Below are 16,239 nucleotides of genomic sequence, written 5' to 3' on the forward strand. Positions count from 1 at the left end.
AACTATGGAAAACTGACTTAAAATTTACTGCATGTTATGCTTTAAAAGAAAATTATTATAAAATTATGTATAGATGGTATCTGACACCAAAAAAATTGGCATTGATGTATAAAAATGTCTCAAACAAGTGCTGGAAGTGTGGATATTCTGAAGGTACTTTTTTCCACATGTGGTGGACCTGTGAGAAGGCTAAGGCCTATTGGGATATGATATATATTGAGTTAAAGAAAATATTCAAAATGACATTTCCTAAGAAGCCAGAATCCTTCCTGCTGGGAATAACACAAGGAGCAATTCCTACAAATAATTTGACATTTTTAATGTATGCTACTACAGCGGCTAGAATAATATATGCACAGAAATGGAAAAGTAATGAACTGCCTTCAAAAGAAGATTGGTTGATAAAAACTTTGGAATATGCAGAGATGGCAAAACTTACAACAATGATAAGAGATCAAAATTTAGAATGCTTTAAAGAAGATTGGAAACCTTTTTTGTTGTACCTAAAAAACTATTTTCCTACTATGGATCTTACAGCAGGATTTGAAATTTAGAAAAAAATAATGGGGGAAAATAATGCAGGTTGGGTAGATTAATTGTTTTTTTTAAGGTTTAAATTTGTGTTTTGTACTTTTATTATAGCAAGGGTAAATTTTATAGTTGGATGTCTCACGAAGAGAGGTGTGCGGGAAGTCCATTTTTGTCTATTATGTTTGTTATGATTACTATTGTTAAAACCAATAAAAATTGAATTTGGAGATAATTCTGGAAGTTTCCTTGCCCCCATTGGGCACTACCAACCACCACATTCCACTCTGGGTCATCCCTTTCCCCTTGATTTCAAACGATAGATTTGCTGGAATCCCCATTATTCCCTGTGGGAAAATTCTTAAAGATGTGTAAACTTAAAAAATTCACAAAAAATCAGGCCTTTGCCCAATTCCTTTGAAATTTGGGTGGTAGCTTTCACCCATTGGACACTACCACCACCACCCACTCTTTTTGCCCTGGGACCCTTTTTAAAAATCCAAATTGATTCGGATTTGGAAAATTCAGCTACAAAACAAAACAGGGCTGATTCGGATTCAGAAAATTTGGGTACAAAACAAAATGGGGGTGTTTCGATTCAGATAAAAATCAAAACAAGAAAATTTCAAAATGCACACCCCTTCTATTGATTCAGCTAGCAGAGGAGTGGCCCTTAAGGCAGTTCAGTGTGGCTGATGAATCTCCAGGTTCCTTCTTTGCCCCTTCCCTCCCCTGAGTGAAACTGCCCTGTCCAGCTCTTTAAAAAAAAATTCCAAAAAACTCTTGGACCACTTTGGGCAATGTATCTAAACTAGTCCTACCCACACTTGATAAGAAATGTCAGTGCACATGTCACAGCCTCCTCACCATCCCACAGCCTCATAATTGCATGAAGGGGAGCTCACTTGAACTGCTCCTCACATGTGATTTAAATCACACATTAAAGTGATTATGAGACTGCAGGATGGCACCCTGAGATGCAGGGTGGGGCATGCATGTTCATGTCCTTCGTGGGGTCAGTTTGGATATTTTGTTTGAACCAGACTATTTTGTACAAAAGCCCTGATATGCACATATGTCCTTAGGAATTTTTTTTTAAAAAACCCTCTCCCATCTCTCCTTGGCAATGGCAGAAGCTGAGGCAATGAATGCTCAAGAAGAGGTGCTCGCTTCATATTGTCCCCTAGCCTGGCTGTGGGAGTCCGCCAGCTATAACTTCATAACTGCGGCCTCAACCACCCACCATTAGGGGTGTGCATGAACCATGGTTCGAAGTGTGGGGTTAAAGCACTGTTTAGGAGTGGGGACTGGAAGCTTTAAGAAAGAATAGGGCAGGTCCTTTCCTGCTCTCCACCACCCCGTGCACCTTCCTGCTGGGGCGACGAACATCCCAAGTACCCCTGCCGAGCACCAGGACACACATGGAGTCTGCTGGTGCATACATGGGTGCCATGTGTGTGCCGGTGCCACGTGGGAGTACTTGGGACGTGTGCTGCCTCAGCAGGAAGCTGCATGAGGTGGTGGAGAGCAGGTAAGGACCCTGTCCCCACTGTCAAATGGTACTCGAAACGTGGTTCAAAGCTCCCTGTCCACACTCCCAAATGGTGCTCGAACCATGGTTCAAATCGCAGTTCGTGCACACCCCTATCCACCATTGAGTCATGCATATGCTGATTTTTCTGTGGGGGATTGCAAAATTGTTACGAGGAATATCATGTTATGTGAAGCACCATGCAGAACCACAGTGACAGATCTGCTTCCAAGTGACTGAAGAACAACATTGCTTCAGCAATGCTAAGGGGTCCTGGCATGGGCATAGCATCTATTGGACAAGCAGGGACAAATGTCCTTGGGCCCAAAGAGTCAGGGTGCCCCCAAAGGCCCCCGAAGCACGCTGCCCCACCACTGCTGCTTGTTATCTTGGCCTCTGGGGGTGGGGGGTGAGTGAGCCAAGCAGGGGGCCACCCCCCATGGCAACGGTGGTGGCAGGCACTGTGGCTGGCGGGCCTTTCCGGCTGAACGGCATACCTGTGCATGTCACAGGCATGCAGCATCCATATTTGAACAGCACAGGCATGCAGGGCAGCTGGAGAGGCCCGCCAGCCATAGCGCCCACCGCAGCCAGTGCCCCAGGGTTGGCCTGCCCTGCTCACCTCACTCCTCACATCCCAAAGGCCAAGGTGTAAGAAGCAGCGGTGGGGCAGGGGTAGCAGTGTTGGGGATGGCCACCAGCCAAGGAGGAGATAGGAGTGGCAGTGGGAAGATGTTGGTTGCCCCCCTGTCTTGTGTCTGACATCAGATGCAGGGGGCATGGCTTAGGGCACTGGGGCGCACGCACACGATTTGGTCCCCTGGCTCCCAGGGGTCTTGCTATGCCCTCCTGGTCTGGAAAGGGCTTATAGCTAAAAATAGGCTTGCTGTTCAAATTTGGAAGAGAAGCCCAGGGATTCAGGTCAAATATGATAGGCCCATCACTTCTGAATAATTTATAGTTTGGTGGCCATTCTGACTGCCATGATTTCAAATTCATTTTCAATGAACACTTATGAGAATTAGCAGTACTATGTCTCTCTCATAGTAATGGCGTTTTTATAAGATGTCACTATTTTCCTGCTAAACTGCCTGTAATTGCTTTCCTTCCTGGTATACACGTTTTCCTGGTGCAGTTGGCAATAGTTCTGACCTGCCTCCCCACCCCCATAGTTGAAATGTCCAAGAGGATAACTGTGTGAAAAATAGTTTCCAGGAGACTTAAGTATTTTGTACTGGAATGTGGAGCTTTGCTCTTTGCATCAGACATCAGATGTGACTATTCCATCTAGCTGTCATATATTGTCCCTCAGGTAAATGTAACAGCAAGACGAACTTGACTATGGAAGTAAGTCCCTTTGCTCTTTCATTTGTGCTGGAAACTTTCCATTACCCCCTAGGAGTCGTCTAGGAATGCAGTGCAATAACCATGCACAGGGGTTTTTGAACATTATTTTCAATTTTAAATGAAACAAATTCTTCCAGTAAGATTAAAATACCTTGTAGCAATAGAATTCTCTAGTGCATATAAAGGTAAAGTAAAGTTGTGCTGGTGACAACAGAGCCATGTGGTTTTCTTTCACAGGAAGGGTTTACCATTGCCATCTCCCACGCAGTATGAGATGATGCCTTTCAGCTTATAACAATAACATAAATTACTGCAGCAGAGGGTTCTACAAACTGTGGTAGAAATTGATCAGAACTCCTTTCTGTCACACTGCAGTGTGCAGAATTGCCAATTGCACACCCTAAAAGGGTTTCTTATCTTTAAAACTTGCTAAGGAGGGAAAATACCACATAAGGTGCAGCAGGGTTTATTTGATTTAAATCAAATTGATTTAAATCATGATTTAAATAGCTTCTCAGAAGGACTCAATTTTAATGGTTTAAGCCAGGAATTCTCAATCTTAGGTCCCCAGATGATATTGGACTTCAGTTCCCATAATCCCCAGCCCCAGTGGCCTTTGGTTATGGAAGTTGAAGTCCACAAACATCTGGGGACCCAAGGTAGAGAATCCCTGGTTTAAATCACTAGTCAGGAAGATTCTTTTTAATCATCATTTTCTAGTTAAAGAACATTCTTGTTCTTTTACCATGATATCTTTGACCTAGGGTTGTTTTTTTTTTAATGAATTGCTTTAAAAAAAATTAAAATCCAATTTAAATTTTAAAAAATCTAATTTTAATTAGATTAAAATTACGCTTGTATGAGTGTTGAAGTTTGAATGGGCCTAATGTCTTTTCACTTTTAGAGAGGCAGGGTAAGGGCTTGACTGTGTGTGTGTGCGCTGTGTATACTACCACCTGCAGAATAGGATTGGTCAAGTCTGTTCCCTCTCATCCCTATATACTGCTGTTAACATGTTCATAGAATATAATTAGAAGTTATGATTAATATTCATGATGATATATTTGACCTAGGTTTTTTTATTAATTGCTTTTTAAAAAATTAGATTTTAAAAAAATTGAAATTGGATTTTAATTTTAATTTTAAAAAATCTGATTTAAAATTTTAAAGACTGATTTTTTAAATCGACACTGAGGTGCAGCTTCTCCCACCAATACAGTACTACAGTGTGAAAAGCTACATTTGACAGTATTTCCACTTATTTGAAACTCTTAAAGATATAAGAACCCTTTGAGGGTTTTGACATTGAAAAGGATTTTACTCCCATTAGTGATATAGATGATAAGAAAATTCATCTGATGTAAACTTTCATCAGGTTTGTTCTCTTTGGGTAGAAGTTATGTCAGTAGCATGCCACTCCATTGTTCCAATATAAAGGTTATCAGATGAAGATGCAGATTGACATCCAGACCCTCACCATTCTGAGGACAGGCAATTACCTCACTTGTTACCTCAGATCTTTAACTTGTTACCTCAGATCCTTGCACTTGTGAGAAGGCCTGCATTTGCAACGGGGTGAGGGTATTTGGGAAGGTCCTGGGGTACTAGGATAAACTCAGTCTGGACCTGTTTGTGGAAAAGCATGGTAAAGACATTTTTGTTGGCATCAAGTTCTTCCTTAGATATTAGGCCCAGAGGTTCCTCCTCTTAGGCTGTTCTCACAAACAGCAGATGTTGTACTAAGTATGTATCTGAACTGTGCCACTTCAGACTGAAGTGTGTGTGTGCATCACTAGAACCCTTTCCTGTCATCTGGTCTTCTGTGCATAGGCTTCTTTCTTTTTAGTAAATATGTAGGAACACCCCATTGTGTGATAATCCACCTTTACTGTAGGTACAGTCCAGACACAGGTTCATCACTGGATCTACTGACTGTGTAATGGCTAAGAGGTGGAACTTAGAAAGCTCCAGGTTCTCATCTCACCGCTGCCATGAATTCATCGGTTAGTCACAAGCAAGTTACTATTCTCTTAGCCTTAATTCCCATGGGGAATAATGGGGATAATAATTGGGGTTCCACATGTTTACTCATCATGTCCAGTGTGCCACTGCCTCCTTTTGTAAGCGTGATACACCCTAGCCTTCTTCCGCACTTTCAAGCTGCAGTGGGGTGATGGGAATCAGTTGCAGAGTGCTTCTTGTCCTCTCCCCATCTCCAGGATTGTGGGGAAGGCTGGGGAATTGTCTGCTGTGCTGAAGAGGCACCCAGAGCATCTTACCTGTGCAGAGCCAACAGACTTTATGCTCTAGAGCAGTAAATGGGAATTTGTGTCAACTGCTGTATTTCTGAAGCTAAAAGACATTTAGCAAGTACAGAGCCCAAGCCAATCTCTTGCTTTCCTTCTCCAGATTTGGGCTGGAGGGTGGGGTGTGTTGGGGGGTGTTAATTTTGCCCCCAGTAGGTAAACAGAAGAGCTCTAAGGAAGAGAGCACACTCTCCAGTTACAGAGTAGGTAGCAGAGGATGGTTTAGTTGTTGCAGCTATTTAGAGAAAACACATGGAGATTCTTGTAGAACTAAATACTAAGTATTTATTGGTTAAGTACACTTGGATAGGAAAGACCTAATCCTAATCTAAAGGACTACATAATGAATAGGTACGGAGAGACAGAGAGAGAGGTTTCCTTCTGCTCTCTAAGAGGAAAGGAAGGATTGTTCAGGGGTCAAAAAGTAGGGACAGATAGGGAGACTCACTGTCTCTACTCCCAATGCCCCTAGTGATTAGGATAGTTGGTGCAAAAGGACGATGCACTGGAACTCCATTTCCAACAGGGTGACTATCAGCTTGTTTCTTCTACATGAATATAAATGGTGCCTTGTAGGGATATGCGAAATGATTCGGGTACAAAATGATTTGTACCTGAATCTGGCCGATTTGGGTGATTTGTAGACAAAACAAATAACCCCTGTCCTCAGTTGCCCAGATTTGGGTACAAAAGAAATCACCCTTGATTTGGATAAAAAAATTTCAGAGATTGAGAACTCCATTTTGTGGCCAAAGTGGGTTGGGTGGTAGCCAGGGGCGTATCTAGGGTGGGGCAGGCAGGGCACGTGCCCCGGGCGCCACTTGAAGGGGGGTGCCATTTCTTAATTTTTTTTAAAAGGCTGCGGAAAACAAAATGGCCACTGCGCATGCTCAAATGGCTTCTGTGAGGCCCTAGGCCATACCAGGCCTCACAGAGGCCATTTGAGCATTCGTGGTGGCCATTTTGTTTTCAGCTGCAATTTTTTGAAAAAAAGTTATTTTTAAAAATGGCCACTGCACATGCATAAATGGTCCCTGTGAGGCCCTAGAGGCCAGCAGGGGGAGGGAAAACCTTTGCAGACCCCCCAGCCTTTAGGAAGCCCCCCAAAGGGGCTACAGGTAATTTTTTTAAAAAAATAATATAATATAAGTCACTGTACACATATTCAGATATGTGACTTGTATGTGACCTTCAGACTTGTATTTTTCCACTGATATTATGGTAACATTATCTGAAAGATGGGTGTCAGATGTTTGGACAGGGGGCGCAATTTCAATGCTTGCCCTAGGCGCTATTTTCCCTAGATATGCCTCTGGTGGTAGCGCCCAATTGGTGGAAGCCACCACCCAGATTTCAAAGAAATTGGGCAAAGGGGTGGTTTTCAAATGATTTTTGAAGTTTATGCGTCTTTAAGCTTTTCCCCATAGGAAATAATGGGGATTTCAGCAGCCTATAATTTCCCGGGGGTGTGGCACCAGGGTGGCCCAGAGTGGGTTGTGGTGGGTGGTAGTGCCAAATGGGTGCAAGGAGGCTACCACCCAGATTTCAAAGGAATTGGGCAAAGGGGTGATTTTTAAAGAATTTTTGAACTTGGCATGTCTTTGGGGCAGAAAAGGGGTTTAGGGGACAGAAGAGTGGGTCAGGTGGTAGTGCCCCAATGGGTGCCTGCTACCATCCAGATTTCAAATAAATTGGTGAAAGGGGTGATTTTTAAAGAATTTCTAAATGTTGTGCATCTTTAAGTTTTCTCTCCATAGGGAATAATGGGGATTTCAGCAGCCCCAAAATTCCACTTGGGGGGCACTAGGGTGGTCCAGAGAGAATGGTGGTATAGTGAACATAGGGTGCCAACTACCCACAAGCCCATGCGGCACTGAGGTGTTCTGAGAGTAGATTCTCTGGTAGCAAATGAGAGTGGATGACATACATTGAATCCACTCTCATTTACTACCAGAGAATCTAGTCTCAGAACACATCAGAAACAACAAAACCCAGCATGGCGGCATTATCCTACTTAGCATTGGAAATACATGACACCTGCCCTTTCATTTAGTATTATTACTGTATTCTGTATTGGAATAATGTGTCTCGCTTGAGGTAATATGGACAAGAACTGCCTCCTGAGGTAAGTTTGGAGAATTTTACTTGGGGAAAACATCTATAGGAATATGAAGTGAGCAGAATTCTGAAATGTTAAGGGAAGTGAGCAGAATATTTCAGAATTTTAATTCTGAAGTAAATATTCTTGAGGGAAGATGGGTATCTGCATATTTACAGGTAAGTTTTGCACTGTAGCATTGCACTGTAGCACTATAGCATTTCACCTGAAGCAACATTTGAGGTGAATTTGGGCAGAAATTGAACATCTGAAAACTGAGGTCCTGCTTCGGCATAAATTGAACATTTGTAGGATTTTAGAGAAGAACTTGTCATTTATTTTTATTTTTTTTAGCAATTTCTTTCTGTGTGTGTGTGTGTGTGTGTGTGTGTGTGTGTGTGTATGTGCATGTGCATACACATGTTTGACACTTGTGGGCAGTAGGTTTTTCTCAGTTGCCACAGCTAATCCCTGTAGCTGTGCTGCTAACAATAGCTTGATCTGCAGACATTAGCAGGTGATTTTCTCTATGCTGTGGTAAGCTCCAGCTGCTAATTTCTGCACATCAAGGTGCAAAAGCAAAGCACAAGAGCAGGTAACCCGATGTGTTTCTGATCAGTTGGCAACCCTAATAGGCAGACTTTGCACATTCTTACCCATACTGGACAACAAATATGCTATACTCTCAAGCTGTATTTTCATAGTTCACTCTCCATCCTATTTTTTCTGTTGTTCAAATCCTGACAATGTTTTTAGCTTTCGTCAAATGAAGTGTTGGATTTTGCAATGTTGCCAATAAAATAAAAACCCACCTCTATGTGAAACCACCCAAAAGTATTGGGCTGTGGTCTAATCACCATTTGAATGCAAACTGCAGGAAGTTATAATCCTGGTGTGCTAAGCTCCAGCTGCAATTCTGATCAAAGAACAGCTGAAATTAATGGTATCAAGCATGATTGTAAGAACAGACAGGTGTTATTGTAAGTGCAAAGAGTACTCAAAAGTAGTAGTGGAAAAAACAGATGAAGCAAACTGGCCTCAGTGGATATGTTTATGAATGGACTAGGAATTGTCAACTCTTCCCTATTTAGTACAATAAAGTAATAGGATATTAAAAAAACAGGGTAGGCTTTGATGAAGCAGGACTGTGTATGATATGGTGTTTTATTGCAGTCCTGGAAGTCATTTGACTCTCCAGGCTTTTATAGGAGCTAAGCAGGCAGCTCAGTGTTAACAGAATAGTTCCTAAGCAATGGGGTTTCTCTGGAAAAAGTTCCTGGGAGAGGCAACATCCTGTTTAGGGTCTGAGAATGGACTCAAGACCAGAGTGTCCAAGGGAGATTCTGGTAAGAGGAGGCTTGACTGCTGAGAGTCGCAATGGGAAATGTCAGTTCTGAATCTCTCATCTGTTTCCCATAAGCTTCTTGGCTGTATATCTTGGGAAGATGGTGAAGTGGATTTCCCCTTCATCCCTCTAGGCTCACCATGATTAGAATTTTCAGAAGCAGTATACTTCTGAGCACTCTTGCCTGTCCGCCGTCCCTTATGTGATGGAGAACCCCTCCCAGATACATGTTGATGTTCTAGACCCGGCCTTCATGTATAACACTGCCAAATTCTGCATGACCGTGGACTAATTAATCTTTTTTAGGGTTCCGATTTAGATGCCTTATTTTATATACCCCTGTTTTAGCCACTGCTTTTTGCATTTTATATATTTCACATTTTATACCTTCATAATATAGTTTTATGGTTCCATAATTTGTTTTTATTATTTTGAATCATGCTCTACTGTTCTATCTTTTGCTGGTCTTGGACCGTAATAAAGATGATTTTTTGAGGTTGATGTTCTAGCTAGTATCTATAAATTTAAAATGGCTCGAAGATTACCATGAAGGCGTGTTGGACTGGTCACATTTCCAGGCATTACAACTGTGCCTGGGAGCCAGTCACGCACCCATTGCTCCTTCAGATCCCAAATACATCCCGCCTCCTAGATTAGACAATTTGACTGATAAATGCCCAGGGAAGGGTTGATTGCCAGGACACGACACGACACGACAGGACAGGAAGAGCTGTCTGCCTTTTGTAATCTGGAAGGGCCAACTTCCATGTTCTGGGGAACAGGAGGCCTTGGTTGCTGTGCCTCACAAGAAGGCTGCCCTGCTGCCATACTCTGAAGATATTTTTTGTGCCAAAGAAAAACTTTTTTGTTTTCCCACTTCTTAAATTTTATGGAGATTGCTTTAATGTTTCCTGGTTTTATCTACTTTTTTGTATTTTATTTTTATGATTTTATTTCTTTCTGTGAATTGCTTTGGAAGTATTTATGTTGAATGGCACCATATACATCTATAAAACAAATACAACTTCTGAATTAATGCCCACACTTGGTTCCAAGTGTGCTGGTGTCGGTAAGCCCTGGCCCCCATACCTGATTGGCAAGAGCCCCAAAGCAAAACTCTGTCTTCAAAAGGGTCATGTTGAAAATGGGAGAGATTTCTTATTGTGCATGTCAAAAATGGCCATCCTGGAGGAAATGCTGTTTGTCATTTCTTATTGTGATGCAAGTGTGCTGATATTCTAACCTACAGTGAGGGAAATAAGTATTTGATCCCCTGCTGATTTTGTCCGTTTGCCCTCTGACACAGAAATGACCAGGCTATAATTGGAATGGTAGGTTTATTGTAGCTGTGAGAGACAGAACAACAACAAACAAACCCTCAAAAGCCCAGTGCCCAAAAGTCAGCGATGGATTTGCATTGTAGTGAGGGAAATAAGTATTCGATCCCTTCACAAAAGATGTCTTAGTACTTGGTGGCAAAACCCTTGTTGGCAATCACAGAGGTCAGACGTTTCTTGTAGTTGGCCACCAGGTTTGCACACAACCCAGGAGGGATGTTGTCCCACTCCTCTTTGCAGGTCCTCTCCAAGTCAGAAAGGTTTCGAGGCTGATGTTTGGCAACCCGAACCTTCAGCTCCCTCCACAGATTTTCTATGGGATTAAGGTCTGGAGATTGGCTGGGCCACTCCAGGACCTTCATGTGCTTCTTCTTGAGCCACTCCTTTGTTGCCTTGGCTGTGTGTTTTGGGTCATTGTCATGCTGGAATACCCATCCATGACCCATTCTCAATGCCCTGGCTGAGGGAAGGAGGTGCTCACCCAAGATCTGACGGTACATGGTCCCGTCCATCGTCCCTTCGATGTGGTGAAGGTGTCCTGTCCCCTTAGCAGAAAAACACCCCCAAAGCATAATGTGTCCACCTCCATGTTTGACGGTGGGGATGGTGTTCTTGGGCTCATAGGCAGCATTCCTCCTCCTCCACACACGGCGAGTTGAGTTGATGCCAAAGAGCTCGATTTTGGTCTCATCTGATCACAACACTTTCGCCCAGTTCTCCTCTGGATCATTCAGATGTGCATTGGCAAACTGCAGGTGGGCCTGTACATGTGCTGCCTTGAGCAGGGGGACCTTGCGGGCACTGCAAGATTTCAGTCCTTCACGGCGTAGTGTGTTGCCAATTGTTTTCTTGGTGACTATGGTTCCAGCTGCCCTGAGATCATTGACAAGTTCCCCCCGGGTAGTTCTGGGCTGCTTTGTCACTGTTCTCATGATCATTGCAACTCCACGAGGTGAGATCTTGCATGGAGCCCCAGACCGAGGGAGATTGACAGTTATTTTGTGTTTCTTCCATTTGCGAGTTATCGTGCCAACTGTAGTCACCTTCTCACCAAGCTGCTTGGCGATAGTCTTGTAGCCCAGTCCAGCCTTGTGCAGGTCTACAACCTTGTCCCTGACATCCTTCGACAGCTCTTTGGTCTTGGGCATGGTGGTGAGTTTGGAAGCTGAGTGATTGCTTGCTTCTATGGACAGGTGTCTTTTATACAGGTACTATAACAAGCTGGGATTAGGAGCACTCCCTTACAGAGGGTGTTCCTCATCTCAGCTTGTTACCTGCATATAGTGAAAAGACACCTGGGAGCCTGAAATCTTGCCGGTTGATAGGGGATTGAATACTTATTTCCCTCACTACAATGCAAATCCATCGCTGACTTTTGGGCACTGGGCTTTTGGGGGTTTGTTTGTTGTTATTCTGTCTCTCACAGCTACAATAAACCTACCATTCCAATTAAAGCCTGGTCATTTCTGTGTCAGAGGGCAAACGGACAAAATCAGCAGGGGATCAAATACTTATTTCCCTCACTGTAGTTACTTTCCAACTCTAGGTTGCCTTCTGTACCTTGCATCTGTGGGTCCAGTGGACCCACAGTTTGCCTCCAGTCCCCCGGTGCTTCTCTAGAGTAGAACTGTACATGCAAAACTGCATTAATCACAATAGATTATAACAATCTTCAGTCTGGGAAGTGGCAAAGGGAGCGGAACTGGCTGAGTGGGCTTCCTCCAACCCTGGAAGGACAGCTGCACCAGCCAATAGAATTGAAGCCGCGGGAGGAGCTTCCTCCCTTAACTCCAGTTTGGGCAATTCGCCCAATCTGGACAACACAATGGAGCTTCAGGACCCTTGGTTAGGTAAGTGTGACTTAATTGCAACCGAGGGTTCAACTGGAGGTTGGGAGAGGAATTGGAACCATGGTTGGGACCCATGGTTCTAATAATTTGGACTTCACGAGTGGTCAGCCTGAGGTGACTGCCTCAGGATTCCGTGATGTCCAAAGACAGCCATAGAGCTGACTCAACAAACTTCCAGCAAGAGCTGGAGCTGAGAAACTTTTATTATTTATCTTCTGTTCTTTTTTACCCCCTCCCAAGTCCTGCTATGCTGCCTCATCATGGCGGGCTGTGTGTGTGTGTGTGTGTGTGTGTGTGTGTGTGTGTGTGTGTGTGTGTTCCTGAGAGGGATGAGCGAAGTACGCTGGGAGTTATACTCCCAGTAGGGTCACCCAAAGTGTGAAGTTCATCCCAGCTGCCCAGCTAAAGCAAGCAGGCACCTATACTGGGCAGCAGTGATATAGGAAGGTGCTGGAGGCAGATGATCACTTCAGTGATAACGACAAAGGCATAATTTCATACTGCACGGGTGAAGGCAGTGGTAAACCACTCCTGTATTTTACCAAGAAAACCACATGGATAGACAAAATGGAATGATTGTCAATGTACTGCCGGATGATGGTCCCCTCAGGTCGGATGGTACTCAACATGCTACTGAGGAAGAGCTGAGGATCTCTCAGAGTACCAATGTTGTTTATGACGCCATTAGACTAAAGCCTTTTGGACATCTAGCACCTGATGTTGCTGTGCAGGAAAAGACAATCCGAAGCTGCAAAGACAGAATTACAGTGGGAACGTGGAATGTAAGAAGCATGAATACGGGAAAGCTCGACACACTGAAAGATGCAATGAATCTACTACAGATTGACATCTTGGGCATCAAAATGGACTGGAATGGGACACTTTCAGTCAGAAAATCATACCGTGGCGTTTACTACTCAGGACATGAAAACCAAAGGAGGTACGGTGTTGCTTTCATAGTCAGGAAGGATATGGCAAGGATAGTACTTGGGTACAGTGCGGTCAGTGACCGACTAATACCAATTATATTTTGTGGACAACCGTTTAACATTTACAGTTCTTCAAGTCTATGCCCCAACAACATGCAGAAGAAGAGGAAGTTGATGAGTTTTATGCTCAAGTTCAGTCTGAAATTGACAGAACATGCAAGCAAGATGTGATGCTGGTGATTGGAGACTGGAATGCCAAAGTTGGAAAAGGTAAGGAGGAAAACACAGTCAGCCTATATGGCTTAGGAAACAGAAATGAAGCAGGAGAACGACTTATTAGTTTGGACATGGACATCACCAGATGGAGTACACAGAAATCAAATTGATTACATTATTGGTGCAATGAGGTGGAAGAGCTCAGTTATAACAGCAAAGACATGGCTGGGGGCTAACTGTGGAACCTATCATGAACTGCTCATGTGCAAGTTCCAAGTCAAGCTAAAGTGGAAAAACAAAGCTATCCAGCTTCCACGATATGATCTTGAGAATGTACCCACCATTTTCAAGGAGAATATCAGGAACTGCTTTGAAGTTCTGAACCTCATTGATAGGGAACCAGAGGAACTGTGGAATGAAATCAAAGAAGTTGTTAAGGACTAATGTGAAAAGAGACTGCCAAAGACCAAGAAATAGAAGAAATCAAAATGGATGTCAGAACAGACAGTGGAAATTACCCAGAAGAGGAGAGAAGCCAAAGTCATGAAAGATAGACCTCATAGACCACTATGCTGATGACATCACTCTGATAGCTGAGAATGCGGATGATCTGCAAGCTCTAGTAATGAAAGTCAAGGAGCACAGTGAAAAAATGGGACTACAACTAAATGTCAAAAAAACTAAACTAATGACAACGGGTACAGTAACCAGCCTCAGAATTGATAATGAAGACATTGAAGTGGTGGATAGCTTCTGCCTTTTAGGATCGACCATCAACAGCAGAATCCAGCTGTCAAGAAATACGCCACAGACTAGCACTTGGTAGGGTTGCAATGAAAGCCTTGGAAAGGATAATTAGATGCCGTCACGTGTCTACACCTACAAAGGTTAGAATCATTCAGACAACTATTTTCCCTGTGTCGTTCTATGGATGCAAAAGCTAGACTTTGAAGAAGCAATATAGAAAAAGCATTGATGCTTTTGAACTTTGATGCTGGAGAAGACTTTTGAGGATACCATGGACAGCCAGGAAAACAAACAAATGGATCATAAAACAAATCAATCCAGAATTTTCACTTGAGGCACAAATGACCAGGCTCAAACTATAATACTTTGGACAGATTATGCAAAGATCCAACTCCCTTGAGAAGTCTATAATGCTGGGGAAAGTGGAAGTAAAGAGAAGAAGAGGATGACCAGCAGCAAGGTGGATGGATTCAATTACGACATAGGAATATAGGAAGCTACCATATACTGAGTCAGACCATTGGTCTATCTAGCTCAATATTGTCTTCACAGACTGGCAGCAGCTTCTCCAAGGTTGCAGGCAGGAATCTCTCTCAGCCCTATCTTGGAGAAGCCAGGGAGGGAACTTGGAACCTTCTGCTCTTCCCAGAGCGGCTTCATCCCCTGAGGGGAATATTTTGCAGTGCTCACACATCAAGTCTCCCATTCATATGCAACCAGGGCAGACCCTGCTTAGCTATGGGGACAAGTCATGCTTGCTACCACAAGACCAGCTCTCCTCTCCTCACAGCAATGGATACACCACTGAGATACCTTAAAGGCCAAGTTGAAGACTGATCGTCCTGGAGAGAATCTATCTATGTGGTCACGAAGAGTCGACACTGATTTGACGGCACTTATTCAATCAATCTTTTTTGAAATCATCTGCATAAGGATGTGCTTTAATTTCTCTGTATTTTCCAGTGCAAATGCCTTTTTTAAATTCAAGTGCTCTGAACAAAGAAAGTTTTGCAATCTCATCTCCAGAATACTGGAGCTCCAGAATACACTGGGGCTATTCTCACAATTAACAAAAATCAGGCCAGGAGAGCCTAGCTCGATTTTTGTTAATCGTCGGAACCATCGGGCTCGGCTGTGAGCCTGGTGCTTCTAGAGTGGGTAACCCGCTCTGGAAACTCTGGTTAAAAGCAGGTTTGCGGAGCGAGCGCTCTGCAAACCTACTTTTTACAATCGTGAGTAGCTCCCCAGCTGGGAGGCAAAAAGCCGCCTCCCGGCTTGGGGATCTCCCCAGCATGCCCTGTGCACTCGCGCAGGGCATACTGGGGCTTGCAGGGGCCGCGCAGCCCCCGAGCTCCCCAGCCCCCGCCGGCTCCGTCTCGGGGCCGGCAATCGTGTGGGCGGTCGATCTGGCCGCCCAGGGCTCCCTCTCTGCAGAATAAACTCTCTCTGCAGAAGAAACCAGGTCTCACAGATCATGAGACCTGGCTCACTGTGTAACACGACTGGTTTGAAATAGAGTGGAGAAAGAATTAAGGATTAAGAAGTTTCCACATCTGAAGAAATGAGGATATTATACCTTTTCACCCTGAGTACACAGACTGAGTACACAGTCTGCTCCTACAGAAGGGATCCTTATCTCTGAGTAAGCTACTATGCAAGAGCAACTGTCAGTGAAGGAATTCTGGTAAAATGCATAGGAGTGCAACTTTCAGTAGCTTCTGTAAAAGGGTGTAGGGCTCAAACTTTCAGGTGAGAAAACTCCTGGCAGTTGTTATATCCTGAGCCTTTACCAGATGGCAGGCTTTACTGCGTGATTAAGTGGGGTAAAGTAGTACAAGTTATGAGGGCATATATTAGCCACATATAAGCCAGTAAAGATAATTCAGAGAAACCTGGGGGCCATTCACATCCATGTTGTTTTAATAGGGTTCCTCTCTGATCCTTGTGAGTTTTTCCCATGCACCGTTCATACCACTTGCTTCCCAGTCTTTCTCTGGCAACTTCT

The 16,239-nt window shown here is 43.7% G+C and overlaps 1 long non-coding RNA gene across 4 annotated transcripts in view; it reads left to right on the forward strand.

The window, feature by feature from the left end:
• The window catches only part of LOC128351527 (uncharacterized), a 55,908-nt gene that overhangs the window by 14,828 nt on the left and 24,841 nt on the right, over positions 1 to 16,239 (forward strand). The window contains exon 1 of one of the 4 annotated variants that reach the window (XR_008319839.1): positions 15,742 to 15,876. The exons of the other annotated variants lie outside the window; for them this stretch is intronic. This is a non-coding gene — a long non-coding RNA (uncharacterized LOC128351527). Of the gene's footprint in view, positions 1 to 15,741; positions 15,877 to 16,239 lie in introns of those variants that run through there. 4 annotated transcript variants of the gene reach the window in all.

This window comes from Hemicordylus capensis, chromosome 3 (genome assembly GCF_027244095.1).
Source record: "Hemicordylus capensis ecotype Gifberg chromosome 3, rHemCap1.1.pri, whole genome shotgun sequence".
Classification (NCBI taxonomy): domain Eukaryota; kingdom Metazoa; phylum Chordata; class Lepidosauria; order Squamata; family Cordylidae; genus Hemicordylus; species Hemicordylus capensis.